Source organism: Malaclemys terrapin, chromosome 2, assembly GCF_027887155.1.
Source record: "Malaclemys terrapin pileata isolate rMalTer1 chromosome 2, rMalTer1.hap1, whole genome shotgun sequence".
Lineage (NCBI taxonomy): Eukaryota > Metazoa > Chordata > Testudines > Emydidae > Malaclemys > Malaclemys terrapin.
In genome coordinates this window covers 252,032,650-252,048,615 of record NC_071506.1, presented here as the reverse complement: position 1 = coordinate 252,048,615, position 15,966 = coordinate 252,032,650, and positions in this window count along the sequence as shown.

The window sequence follows — 15,966 nt, the reverse complement described above, 5'->3', positions numbered from 1 at the left end:
CATTGTAATCAATACCATAAAGTTCAACTCCACAATTTTTGAATACATCCCCACAAAGTCTTCCTCCTCAGAACCCCAGCCTATGTCAGCAAAACTTATGTCACTCAGGGGTGTGAATATTCCACCCCGAGTGACATAAGTTACACCGACATAAGCACTTGTGTGCACAGCGCTATGTCAGCGGGAGCGCTTCTCCGAGCGACATAGCTTCTGTCGCTCGCAGAGGTAATTTTTTTATGCTGACAAGCGAACTCTCTCCCGTTGGCATAGGGTGTCTTCACCAGACGCGCTGCAGTGAAACATTGCAGCAGCCACTGCAGCACTATACATACAGACATGGCCTTAGTTATGCTTAAAATTCCACCCAATTTTGCCAAAAATCTAAGAAAAGGATAAATTTGCTTTTTCCTGGATTTCAAAGAATAAGATGTGGATAACATGTAAAATCTGGATATGCAATGATAAATTTTCAGCTTAGCAGATGTGGTAAACTTTCAGTACAGTATGTGTGGCATTAAATATACCATTCCTGTTAAACGTGTATCTGCTATTATTGTTAAGTCTACATATACAATAGCATGCTGAAAATGTACCCTTCAAACTGTTAAGCACAAAGCATGTGTCATCTACCAGTAAAGAGAGCTATGAGATAAAACCATAATGGCAGATAATGATTTTGTGGTCACATTTAAACTATTTTTGACATATCCAATTACTATTTTTGATAGTGTATCTCAAATAAACTCCCCACTAGGATGATCACTAATCATAGACAAAATAATCCTGATTCACCAGTTCACATCATGCAAACAAATGTTGTTTATCTATAGGACCTACAACAGTAGTTCTCAAACTTTTGTACTGGTGACCCCTTTCACATAGCAAACCTCTGAGTGCGACCCCCCCCTTATAAATTAAAAACACTTTTTAAAAATATATTTAACACCATTATAAATGCTGGATGCAAAGCAGGGTTTGGGGTGGAGGCTTACAACTCATGACCCCCCATGTAATAACCTTGCGACCCCCTGAGGGGTCCCGAACTCCAGTTTGAGAACCCCTGACCTACAATAAAAAGCAATTCTTTTAAATTACTGTATTCCAATCTGGAGCTATCAATATAAAAAACAAAGCATGGGCCTAATTAGGAGAACAGAATATTCATCTTTAATTATATTTAAATTTAGCAGTCCAGAACTTCTTTACATAAAATACTTCTATTTTAGTATGAACATAAAGTAACAACAACAAATGCTGATGAGCTCAATTAGTAAAATGTATATTATGCAACATTGGTTGAAGTGGTTACTCACATCTGAAAAAACTGGAGCGTTAACTATCAACAGCTATATCACAAGACATGTTGACATCACACAGACACCTCAATTTGCATGAAATCATGTATCTCTTGACAAATGTATTGTATAATTACTCAAAACTAACTAGCACAACATTGCATAATCTGCACTAGAGAAACCCAATCAACAGTCTACCTTTCTGGGTAATTTACCACTAAATCAGGGAAATCCTGTTCTTTTACCCCTTTTGTACAACATACAAGTAACATACATTTAAACTCAACATTCAGGCAAACTAAAACATACACAGTATTTGGGTTTGAAAAGTGCCTTTCACATTTTATTTATTTCAAAGACAAATTAAATATTGGTAAAGCCTGAATCTGTGAGAAGTCTATGGGAGATGAGGCCAGTCACTTTGCAGATCAGGCCCTTGCTGCAGTGTTTGTTTAGGCCATTAAACAGTCAGCAATTGTTCCCACATAACCTTGAGGATTTGAATAGCTGAAGAGAGATACAATTGGCTACTGAATCCTTCAACTCTAGGGGATTGATAGAAATCTGGTCATTCTTGGTAGTAAACAAAAGTCATTCTTACCAGACAGATTTGGTAGATTAGATTAAATATAAGAGAAAACAACTTTCAGTAACTATAATAAACTGGACTAATTATAGAATCACTTTGCAAAAACAATGCGCATGTTAGCACTAATTTCTACCTTTATTAATAATCTCTGCAGAGGTGCCTGGGGCTGAATGGGCTTGGAGACTAAACTGCTCTCATATTCCTAGAGGTCATCTTGCCTGCTCAGTGCTGAGGCACATTGACAAGCAACATGGGGATGTTTATATGCTGTGGTAGATATTCTATGGCTCGGGAATGAACTTCAGTGGCCAACACTGTCTGAACCTAAATTCATTCCTAAAAGAAAATGTGTTCAAGTAGTGTCCAATGTTAATATTATGGAAATCAGCTCACAGAAGCAAAATAAAACAAAAACAAAATCAGTAAAATCTATTGATGTTCGTTCACCAACAGTATTGCAAGGGAGAATCACTTTTTGCTACTGTTTTAGATTAAACCATTTCTGATTATGAGGTGTATTACAGATTAATAGATTTTAAGGCCAGAAGGGATCACTGTGATCGTTTAGTCTGACCTCCTGCATAAAACTGGCCAGAAGACTTCCGTGAATTAATTCCTGCTTCTAATTCCAGAAGATGTGCTTGAACTAGTGCATATATTTTAGAAAAACATCCAATCTTGATTTTAAAATTCACAGTGATGGAGAATTCACCACAACCCTTGGTAGGTTGTTCCAATAGTTAATTGCCATGTCTGTTAAAAATCTACACGTTATTTCTAGTCTGAATTTATCTAGGTTCAACTTCCAGCTATTGAATTGTGTTATAGTTTTGTCTGCTAGACTGAAGAGTCCTCTGTTATCAAATTTTGTCCTAATGTGGGTACTTACAGACTGTGATGAAATCACACCTTAACCTTCTCTTTGATAAACTAAATAGATTGAGCTCCTTGAATATTTTACTATAAGGCAAGTTTTCCAATCTTTTAATCATTCTTGTGGCTCTGTTCTGGACCCTCTCCAATTTTTTAACATCCTTCTTGATGCGTGGACATGAGAACTGGACAACAGCATTCCAGTGCCAGATATTGAGATGATATAAACCCCCTTGGATATTCACCGTTACTACATCCAAGGACCACACTAGCTCTTTTGGGAAACAGCGTTACACTGGGAACTTATTTTCAGCTGATTATCTACTATGACCCCAAAGTCTTTTTCAGAGTCACAGAGTCCTCCATTCTGTATATGTGGCCTACATTCTTTGTTCCTAGATGTTTGACTTTATTTCTGGCCATATTGAAACTCATATTGTTTGCTTGCAACCACCTTACCAAGCAATCCAGATCTGTATTAGTGACCTGTCCTCTTAATTATTTATCATTCCCCCAATCTTCGTATAATTTGCTAATTTAATCAATAATGATAATGTTTTCTTCCATGGCATTCATAAATATATTAACTATAGTAGGGACAAGAACCGATGCCTCCAAGACCCGACTAGAAACACACCCAACTCTATGATTATTTCTTATTTACAATTACATTTTGAGCCAGCTTTTAATCCATATGTGCCATGTTAAATTTTTTATCATGCCAGTTTCTTAATCAAAATGTCATGCAGTGCCAACTCAAATGCCTTACATAAGTTTATTACATCAACAGTATTACCTTTATCAACCAAACTTTAACGTTATAAAAAGTTAGTTTAACAAGATCTATTTTCCATAAAACCATGTTGATTAGCATTAATTATATTTCCATCTTATAATTCTTTCTAATCAAGCTCTGTATCAGCCATTTCATTATTTTGTTTGGGCCTGAAGTCAAACTGATAGATTCATAATTACTTGTGCCATCCCATTTACTCTCTTAAAATGGCATAGCATTAGTGTTTTCAGTCCTCTAGGACTTCACCAGCATCCAAAGATTTATTTTTAAAAAAATCAGCATTAAAAGTCCAGAGAGGTCCTTGTACTGCTGTTTAAAAACTCTTGGATGCAAGTTATCCAGACCCACAGATTTTAAAACGTCAGACTTTAGTAGTAGTTTTTTTAACAACATCCTGAGTTAATTTTGGAACAGAGAGTATTTCATCATCATCAATCACCATATGAATAGATCACCTCACTTTTTCCCAGATACAAAACAGAAATATTTAACACTTCAGTCTTTTCTGCATTATATTATTGACTATTCTAGAATATCGATCTAGTAAAGCATCAATCCCATTATTAGGGTTCCTTTTGTTGCTAATATCCTCCTTACTGTATTTAGCTCAGCCAGACAGATTTCTTCTTGTGTCCCTTATCAATTTTCTACAGGTTTTGTCTAATTTGTATTCATTGTAATCAATTTTTCCTTTTGACCATTTTTTACCACATTATATATTGTGTTTTATATTTTATTGCTGCTTTCACTTCCCCTTTAAGCCCAGATGATTTGTAGCTGGTTGTGGCCAGACTGGTATGTGTTCTATCGATAATGCCTATTTAATGTTGAATCTAAAATCTTTGGGTCATAAGAACAGCCATACTGGGTCAGACCAAAGGTCCATCAAGCCCAGTATCCTGTCCTCTGACAGTGGCCAATGGCAGGTTCCCCAAAGGGAATGAACAGACAGGTTATCATCAAGTGATCCATGTCCTGTCACCCAATCTCAGCTTCTGGCAAACAGAGGCTAGGGACACCATTTCTGCCCATTCTGGCTCATAGCCATTGATGGATCTATCTTCCATGAATCTATCTAGCTCCCTTTTGAACCCCATTATAGTATTGGTCTTCACAACACCCTCTGTCAAGGAGTTCCAGAGGTTGACAGTACTTTGTGTGAAAAAATACTTTCTTGTGTTTGTTTTAAACCTGCTACCTATTAATTTTATTTGGTGGCCCCTTGTTCTTGTATTATGAGAAGGAGTAAATAACACTTCCTCATTTACTTTCTCTATACCACTCATGATTTTATAGACCTCTATCATATCCCCCTTAGTCGCCTCTTTTCCAAGCTGAAAAGTCCCAGTCTTACTAATCTCTCCTCTTGCGGAAGCCATTCTATACCCCCAAATAATTTTTGTTGCCCTTTTCTGAACCTTTTCCAATTCCAATATGTCTTTTTTGAGATGGGGCGATCACATCTGCACGCTGTATTCAAGGTGTGGGCGTACCATGGATTTATATAGAGGCAATATGATGTTTTCTGTCTTATTATCTATCCCTTTCTTGACAATTCCCAACATTCTGTTTGCTTTTTTGATTGCCACTGTGTGGATGATTTCAGAGAACTATCCACAATGACTCCAAGATCTCTTGCATTTATCAACATTAAATTTCATCTGCCATTTTGTTGCCCAATCACCCAGTTTTGTGAAAAGCAACAGAGAGTCCTGTGGCATCTTTAAGATTAACAGATGTCATGTGTCTGACGAAGTCGGTATTCACCCACGAAAGCTTATGCTCCAATACATCTGTTAGTCTTAAAGGTGTCACAGGACTCTCTGTTGCTTTTTACAGATCCAGACTAACACGGCTACCCCTCTGATACTTGACACCACCTTTTGTAGCTCTTTGCAGTCTGACTGGGACTTAACTATCTTGAGTAGTTTTGTATCATCTGCAATTTTTGCCACTTCACTGTTTACCTTTTTTTCCAGATCATTTATGAATATGTTAAATAGGACTGGGCCCAGTACAGATCCCTGGGGGACACCAGTATTTACCTCTCTCTATTCTGAAAACTGACCATTTATTCCTACCCTTTGTTTCCTATCTTTTAACCAGTTACCAATCCATGAGAGAACCTTCCCTCTTATCAGGCTTTAGCAGGCTTTCTGTATTTAAAGAAAAATTTGCTATTACTTTTGGAGTCTTTGGCTAGCTGTTCTTCAAATTCTTTTTTTGGTCTTTCTAATTATATTTTTACACTTCATTTGCCAGAGTTTATGCTCTTTTCTATTTTCCTCATTAGGATTTATCTTCCACTTTTTAAAGGATGCCTTTTTGCCTTTCACTGCTTCTTTTACTTTGTTGTTTAACCACGGTGGCTCTTTTTTGGTTCTCTTACTATGTTTTTTAAATTGCGGTATACATTTAAGTTGAGCCTTTATTATGGTGTCTTTAAAAAGTTTCCACACTGCTTGCAGGTATTTCACTTTTAGTACTGTACCTTTTAATTTCTGTTTCACTAACCTCCTCATTTTCGTGTAGTTCCCCTTTCTGAAATTAAATGCTACAGTGTTGGGCCGCTGTGGAGTTTTCCCCGCCACAGGGATGTTACATTTAATTATATTATGGTCACTATTACCAAGTGGTCCAGCTATATTCACCCCTTGGACCTGATCCTGTGCTCCATTTAGGACTAAATCAAGAATTGTCTCTCCTCTTGTGGGTTCCAGGACTAGCTGCTCCAAGAAGCAGTCATTTAAGGTGTCAAGAAACTTTATCTCAGCATCCCTTCCTGAGGTCAGAGACTCTGTTTCTCTAAATTACATACAGTGCTGAGTGCTCTAATGTAAATATGGTAAAGGAATCTGACCCTATATGGGGATATGTAATTTAGGGTGTGTTCAGGATGAATGTACTGTCATTGTTCTATTGAGAGGAAGTCACCCGTCCCTCTGAGAAAGTGGGAGGAGGTGACGCCTCCCTCAGAGAGAGGGGAAATGATAATTGGAGTAGAGGAGAATAGTTGAGAGACAGAGGCAGGCAGTGGGGAGCCTGAGAGAGAGACACACACAGAGCACTAGAGTCTGTGAGTAAAGCGAAAAAGAGGGACCGTGTGACAGGACAGCTGGAGGGAAACCGGGATTGAGAGAAACTGAGAGTAAATGGAGAGACTGAAACTGAGCAGGACAGACAGACTATCACAAGAGAGTACTTTTAGTTTAAAGCTCGCTGGTCAAGTCAGTCTGTGTTTCATGATATGTTCCTGAGCATCTATTCCTGTTTGTTCCTGACCATTGGTTCCGGACGTCTCCGGTCATTGATCCTTGTAGTCCCGGAGATCCGGAACAGGAGAACCAAAGGCCTTCAGATCAAGTGGGTCCGGTTTAATGTGTACCTGCACAAGCAGGCATCACCAGAGTCGAGGCCACCTCTTCAGGAAGTCATGACTGGGGCTTGAGGCTCAAAGACTGACTTGGGCATCAGACAGAACCCAGTGTGATGTTTGGGGAAAGGGGAACCTTGAACTAATAATAATAATCTATAAGATAATTGCCTGTACATAAAGAGATAGAGATAGATTTTTTTATTTAGAGGATTATATGTAGTTTTACAATGTGTGTGTATTTGCATCTTTTTATATAGATAGATAGATAGACAGATAGATAGATATTCTTTGTATATGTAATGTTATCATAGGTAGGTGGAATACAGTTCCATTTGTTCCAGTTTAAATAAAATCCCTGTTGTTATTTTTGACAACCAAATTTATTATTTTATCTACCACTAAATAACCTTTTATCACAGTGCAACACACCCCAGCTCTCACCTGCCAAGTAAATTATACCACCACTGTGATAAACCATTATTAAATCTTGATCAGTGGTTTGGGGACAGGCAGGCCCTTGGATGTATTTCAAATTATACCACAATAACCCTACCCTGAGAGGTCAGTTTATACAAAGAACATGTAACAGTTCAATAATACTTTTGAAGACAATATTTGATAGTCCCCAACCTTCCTCTATTTTTGCCATTGTCATGGGGCTATCTGAATACATTTGTGTACCATATGTATGGAACCATATGAAGAACCAACATTTTTTTGAGAAATATTAGTATTTACTGAGGGACTGGTGATAATATTGTAGCTGAAACCTAAAATAAAATAATTCAAAAAATAAGCATTCAATATGAGCTTCTCTGCGCGGTTCTGCAATGGATCTAAATCATGACCCACTACATGTCCAGAATTTAGTTTCTTTAGAGCAGATAAGAGGCTGCCAGTTGTGCCAAGTTATAAAATAGTTCTTAAAATCACAGAAGTTAGTTATAGAAAGATATACTGGAGCACTGAATCCAACTCCCTGCTAAGCCAGGCTCAAATCCATAAACAGAGTGCATAAAGAGATACTGCACTGCAACATTTCTGCACAGAACATTCTCTGATTTTTACACAACTGTAACATGCACTGTTATTGGCAATGAGATCATTCAACTTATCTTCCTGCGAAGGCAAAAGAAAATGAAAGGAAGATCAATCAGTTTTTTCCCATGATCATGCATGCCACTGGATCTGTAGGCAACCATAGTTGATACACTAAGGCCTTGATCCTACAAATCATTTTATGGAGCTCAGCAGGTTCACAAGATCGTTACGTCTTAGTACAAGCTCATGGAGAGGCTATATGTGGGTATAAATATGGTTAAGCTGTAAGTGAACAGAAGACTCAATCCCCTTGCACACTGGCAAGCAGATAAGAGGCTGCCAGTTGTGCCAAGTTATAAAATAGTTCTTAAAATCACAGAAGTTAGTTATAGAAAGATATACTGGAGCACTGAATCCAACTCCCTGCTAAGCCAGGCTCAAATCCATAAACAGAGTGCATAAAGAGATACTGCACTGCAACATTTCTGCACAGAACATTCTCTGATTTTTACACAACTGTAACATGCACTGTTATTGGCAATGAGATCATTCAACTTATCTTCCTGCGAAGGCAAAAGAAAATGAAAGGAAGATCAATCAGTTTTTTCCCATGATCATGCATGCCACTGGATCTGTAGGCAACCATAGTTGATACACTAAGGCCTTGATCCTACAAATCATTTTATGGAGCTCAGCAGGTTCACAAGATCGTTACGTCTTAGTACAAGCTCATGGAGAGGCTATATATGGGTATAAATATGGTTAAGCTGTAAGTGAACAGAAGACTCAATCCCCTTGCACACTGGCAAGCGACGGGGGGAGGGGGAGAGGGTGTCTTGGGGGAAGAGGCGGTGTGGGACTAGGCTTCAGGGGAAGGGCCAGCGTGGGAGTGGCACCTTGGGGGAAGGGGAGGCATGAAGGGATAGCGCTGGGGGGTGGGGGGAAGAGGCATGGTTCGGGCAATCATGGGCCCCCACTGTTAGGAAGCTTCTGCTGCCCCAGTGCACAGTAAAGAAGAAACTGGGCATGGGTGAAGAATAGGCATTTCTAAGGAGACAGAGGTTTAAGAGTGACCCGTATCAACCTAATGAGGCCCATAGGTACGTGCTTCCCCTTAGGTCTTTATCAAGGTACGTGGCAGAAGAAAACCAGCAGCCTATGCACTCATTAATGCAAGATTAGGTTCCCCTGTGCATTCTGTCCCACTCACCAATTTACACCTGTTGCTTTTATGTACAATACTGCACTTGCTCTGTTTAGGATTAAGCCCAAAATAGATATAACCAGTGTCCAGTATTACAGCTACTATTAAAAAGGGTGTCTAGGTGGTTCAAGATTTGATTTTATATTGTCTGTTCATGTAAAGCCTATGTGGGTAGTTATATCTGTAGTTACAACCATGTGATGGCTGTTTGGTGACCTAAGTGGAATAATTTGGTGGTCTTCCTCCAATACTGAGAATTGAGTGGTTCTAATCCATCTCCCAGCCAAAACAGGACTGCAAGTCATAGTGCCTTCCCCAGGAAAACCTGGAGCTTCCTTCAGTTCCTTGCCAATGGGGCTTCCTTCAATTCCCTTGGAAGACTACTGCACAAGTTGATACTTATCACAATGAGGAAGATTTTCTTGATATTCAGCCTACATTTTTTCTTGTTTGAATTTCAGGATGTGGGCCAAATTGTGTGAGGTGTTTTTATGGATGGACACCTGAAACCGCTAGGAAGTAACCTGAGACCACCAAATACTTTTGTATGAGACCGTGAGACAGATTTTTTTCAACCCACACTTCAACCTTCATGTGTTTGAAACAAATGATGCAGCCTTAAAAACAGTAAACACTTGTGCATGCTGTTTGTTTAGTCACAGAAAAGGTTTTGGTCATCAGGAATCAGCATTACTACTTGACTTGAACAAAAGTTAACACAACTCATAGTATAAGAAATGTTCTATTTCCTACTTAGCTGTATCTCCCTCAATAAGCCTGGACAACATCAACAAAACTAAACTTTGAAGTACTGTAATAAGGGTTTTGTTTTTACTGTAAAATAGAACAAAGCTAAATTAAGATAATTAAATTACATGAATATCTTTGTAGCATAAGGCTACCCTTAATTTGGTCTTGTCTTCATGTACTTTTATAACTCTGAACTAGGATTATATTGCTACATTGCTGCCACCACCAGGACAACACTGTACTCAAAATGTGAGAGAGCTGCAATCTCTCCAATCTTTCCCCACCCATCAGCTTAACTGAGTTTTCTCTAGTTCAGTTTACAAATACAATAGAACCTCAGAGTTACAAACACCTCGGGAATGGAGGTTGTTCATAACTCTGAAATGTTTGCAACTCTGAACAAAACATTTTGGTTGTTCTTTCAAAAGTTTACAACTGAACATTGATTTAATACAGCTTTGAAACTTTTCTAGGCAGAAGAAAAATGCTTGCTTTCCCTTTTCTTTTTTAGTAGTTTATGTTTAACACAGTACTGTACTGTATTCGCTTTTTTTTTTTTCCCCCGTCTCTACTATTGCCTGATTGTGTACTTCTGGTTCCAAATCAGGTGTGTGGTTTACTGGTCAGTTTGTAACTCTGGTGTTCGTAACCCTGAAGTTCTACTGTACACAATTCAGAAGTGTTAACTTCTGCTTTTGTAGACACCAAACAAATGGCTGTAGAAATAAAATGACCTTTTGTTCTTGGCAGCTGCAATAAGTACAGTTTAATCAAATAAAAAGCTGTCCCTGGGTGGGAGGGAACACAGCGTGGGGTTGTTCTTGGGGGAAGCAGGGAAAAGTAACCTCTAACATTTGCAAACTGTTTTATGTATTTTTCAACGTACACATTTAAGGCAGGGGAGGGGAAGGTCACTTTAAAATCCATCTGCTATATCTTCAAATTCTATTTTTCCCTAAAGTAAAGGATTTTGGTTTTGAAACATTCCCTTTTGGAAGAACTGCAAGGCTGTGGTGAGCTCTAAAGGTCCAGCTTTTGGATAATGCTAGAACAACAGGCAATTTCTGAAAAACAGGCTAATGCTGGCTTTACTGATGTCAGCAAGATCTGTTTGCAAAAGTACTTGCAGACATGCTCTGGTGATCAAAGGTAGTGAGTTCATCTCTATAAATTACAATTCCATTTGTAAAAAATCATGACAGACTGTTTAATGCAGCTCTTACGAACAACACATGGAGGTTATGAGATTGTCAGAAGATGGCATTTTTCTTGAAGAATATCTCTTGAATTAATAAAACAAAGTGTACTTTGATGGCCCTTGCGACTTAAAAAAATAAATACAAAAATAACAAAACAGAGATGAGTCGTGTTCTAACTACTGTGCTAATATGCTTCCGTGTTTTATCTGCCTTCTGCTTTCTGAGCACTAGATCCACATCTTCAAGCTTTTCCCCACAACCAGGAGGGCTAGAAATGTACTTTGTTTTTAAATGAAAGCTGAGAATCATGCAATCCCCATGCAATCATTTGACTCCAGGAGCTGGGCCTTTAAGTAAAAATATTAAATATTGCAAGACTCATGATAATATCATGAGACTCAGCAACACTGTGCTAGATTTAATGTCGGTAAGTTAGACATTATTTTAATTGGTCTTTATTGTAATTTCTGTCTCATTCCTACTCGGAATGATACATTGCAAATGACAGAAAAAGAGGATAAAACTTTTGAAAGGAGATTAAAAACTCGGAGAACACATTCTTACAGATCTGATTCCATAAGGATCCGATTCTAACCCAGTCTGGAATGTCATGGGCAGATTCTGGCCTCATATAAACAGATGCAGCCCCACAGGCTTTCAGTTATAAAGGTTCCCTTTGTATTCCTTAGAGTGCATGAACTCCATCTAAGGACAGAATGCTACTGCACCTCCTTCCTACTTGTAAAAACACATATTGATGGCTTCTCCCACATTCTGCACCTTCGGTAAACTTCCAAAAGAAAAAAATTGCCCTTTGAACCTTCCCACTGTATACTGATGCCATCATTAAACTAGCTGATTAGTGGGAAAGCAATCACAGCTGACAATAGAGATACTCATATTCTGTTTAAATGCTACTATCTCTGATCTTTAGGGATACCCACCTATTTTAACTAGTCAGCTCAGACATACCAAAACAGTTCAGTGTTTAGAATTGTCTTTACTTTCAGATTCAATATATCAACATGAAAGAATATATTACCAGGAATTACCTCTGAAAACATTGGCATACAGCAGGGCTAACTGGGTGGTCTTCCAAGAGTGCAATATACTGCTACGTGGGGAAAATAAACTCAGGTCCCAAGCTCAGAATCCTACTCCCTCACCAGCTGGGACAGGAAGTACTGTGGAGGAAGCACCCTGGGCCCCTCAGGGAATGGGAAGCATACTTCATACCAGGTGGTCATGGGCCCTTCCCTCAGGCACTAAGCTACACTGACGGGGCTTAGAAAGTGCCATTTTCCATTTTTCCTCCATTGGAAGGAAGGTTCCCTATTGTGTAGTGCTTTTGTGGAAGGGCAATAGGATAAAAGGGGAGGAGGGGGAAATTTAGAGTGATCCACAGAGCTCCACGAGGACCAAGGAGGATCTCCCGGGAAGGGGGACAGCGGTGAGCGATAGAATAGGTACATGGCGAATACTTTCACAAATTTCAACATCATGCCAAAATATACCAAGTAAATATCCTTTAATCAAACTAAGCTTTAAAGTAGGATTTTTCTTACTTTGCCTATCTGTAAATTGTAATTATTATTGACTGAAATATTTTTTCATTGATTTGTGAGAGTATGGTCAAATCAACATTTAACTGTCTTTTACTGATAATCTAATCCTTTCAAGCCCAATATGAGTAACTGTGAATTTTAATTTTAATTCATTGAGGAGCTGACATCTCAATAAACCATAAACATAAAGTTCATCTCCTTACAGACAATTTAAGAGCCTTCCATTCACCATCTATTTTTAAAGTGTGTAATATAGGGATACGTATTTAAACTTAGAGTGTATTTTAAATTTTTCATTTATTTTTTATCCCGTCCTGCTTCCTCCTCCTGCGATAATGTATCTTTGTTAGTACCTGTGCTCGTAGACATATCATTTTAAAGTTTAAATTGCTCATGTATTAAAAAAGCTAAATCATGGGATGTTCAATGTTCTTGCAATTCAGCTTCTTTTTTAATAAAAGAAAGTTATATAAAAAAAAAGTGAGGCAGCCACAGGGGGTGGAAAGCTTTTGAAAGCTGCAGCTGCAGCTAACAGCTGATTTTTTAAAATCAGCCATTATCTTCTTTTCTAATCATGTGGGCTCGGACACAGCTTTTAATAAACCACAAATTTACCCCCACAGGCGCCACCACTTATAACTCATGTTTTTTCTTGAAGGAGCTAAAATAGGAACTGTAAACACTTCTTCCTGACTCCAGAAAGCAGTATGTGATAATCCACAAAGGAGCCATTAGCACATTGCAGGTGGACAAGTGAAGCCTGATACAAGTGGAAGAGGTCAGTGTAAGATAATAAATACAATGAATCCTATTTGTGTTATTTCTACATAGCACATTGTGTCAGATAAAAAGTGACAAAACTTTAATGCAATGCTGCCCTTGGGAGTACCTGGAACAAGCAATTCCATGGAGTCACCAAAGTAGCAGGAGAATTTAAAGTGCAAACTCTCCCATTTCTTATTTCATATGGGACAGAGCAGAAGCTCTAAAAAGCTCATTGTTCTTTGGCCCTGCCTTCTCTAATATCAGCACATAGTAACATGTACATTTAAAAAAAAAAAACTCAAAACCCAAACTCTATCAAAACAAATCAATACCATTGCACACACAATTCTCCCCCCGGGGAGAGGATATGAGAAGAGAGAATGACCCAAACATGAAAGATGTTAGCCATGTCACTTAATAAACTATTGAAAGATACTGCACTGATGGTGGTCAATACAAGGATCTATACAGAATAGAACAGAATCCAGTCTTGAGGAATGCTCTTGGGAAGGTAACTTGTTCACCCACTGATGATTCAAATCATCAACTCTTATTTGAGAAATCTCATCCACTCAAAAAGGTGTCTAAAAGTAACTTCTCCTCCCCAACTCAAACTTTTAATCACAGGGATTGGACTATTCAGGGAATTGATTGGCAATAGGGCTTCCAGGTCTTTCACTTCAGAGTCATTCAAATCATTAAAAGACTTCAGTGTGGTAAGTAGTGGTTGTACATTCATAACCCTTTAATCACATATCAATACTCCATGTTCCAAAAAGTTGGCAGTTTAGATAATCTCCTTTAAAGGTTACCTAATCTGCATTTCTGCTTTCCCACCAACCCTGCTAAAGTAAGTCAGGCAGAAGGGAAATTAAATTGATAAAAAAAAAATCCCAACTTTAAAAATAAAATGGCAGTTCTTTTAAACAAACATGTTCTCAGTCTCCTGCAGAAATACAAACTCAAATGGCTTTGTGGAAATGCTGCTACCGCACACAAGATTGTACCTGTAAACACTAGCATGTGTGTGACAGCACACTCCTAACCACTCACTTGCATGTGATGTACTTTGTTTGTAAATTAAGGTGATAAGCAAACCCAACTAGCTTAAAAAGCACTTCAAGCAAACATTGCAAATCTAAAGCAGTTTCCCATAGGTACTGTTTAGCAGATATATAGTAAATACACACACACAGAGAATACTCTTGTTTATCCAAAATGCTGTTATCCAAACCTCTGCATTATCTGAATCCCTTCCTTGTCTCCCATGTATCTTATTCTGGGGGATAAGAAAGGGATTTGGATAATGTGCAGTTCAGATAATACAGCAGAGACCCCTGGCCAGGACTATGAGGAGAATGAGTAGCCCCCAGCCCTGGGGGAGGACACCCAGCTGCTGAAAGGCTCCTGGCAGCAAAGGGAGCCCTCTGCAACCCCGCTGTCAGGGGAGGGAGGGAGGGAGCAGGGTCATGATAGAGGAGCTGCAGAGGACTTCTGATCCCTGCAGGCACAAGGTGCGGGGAAGTCTGTGGTCCAGGTGGGGCAGAGCCAAGTCCTGACCAGGGATCTCTTCTCTGCCTAGCACCTTGTCCTTGCAGGGCTGGGTATCACAGGCCCTGAGGCAGTGCAGGGAGCATTCTGTAGTCCTGTGGTCACAGGAGTGAATGACCCGGACAGAGCAGAGAGCCAGCCAGGACTGAGAGAAGACAAATGAGCCCCAAGTCATAAGAGAGGCCAACCCACTGCTAAATGGCTCCTGCCGTCTCGATTATCTGAACTCCTTTACCTGAATAAAATCCATGTCCCTCATGCTATTCAAATAATCAGGAGTATAATGTGTACACACACAGAGTTTCTTAAATTTGCATTGCTTGTTGAAAGCTCTGTTCTACCATCCTCTTTTTATTTCTTGTTCCACTGTGAACACACAACTAGATGCATGCTCTTACTCTTGAAATACCGTATATTTTGTCCCTGAAATTCTCCCCAGAATTAATTTGCTTCCTAGTTCCTCAGCTTATTGTAGCCAAGGATAAAAGATATCAAATATATTTAGGATATAGAGGTGAACTATAAGCATTAATTAAAGTTGTAACACAGGGCCTACAGGCCTCAGGCCTATAAAATATTCAGCTTAGCCACATAAGGCTTAGGTCTGAAATAGGTTGACATGTGTAGTTCACTGAGCAATAACCCTGTATCCAAAAATTGCAAAATTCCAGTAAAAGATGTGTTAAATGCTGAAGTTTTGGCCAATATGTTGCAGTGTCTCAGTTACTATCACAAGATGACCAGTAGTAACATCTTGGGGAATTTCAACTTGATATTGTGTTATGGTAACTATTTGATATAAATGTCAATGAGTAAAAACATAACTAATGAGGTAGCCTATGAAAAACAGGGCACCACAAAATTAGTGGGCTGTGAAAGTACAGATAAGGAAAAAGGGGCTGGAACTCTTTACACATGAGTCTGAGTCTCAGTGGAGGTAAGCATAACTCTGGATAAAAGGT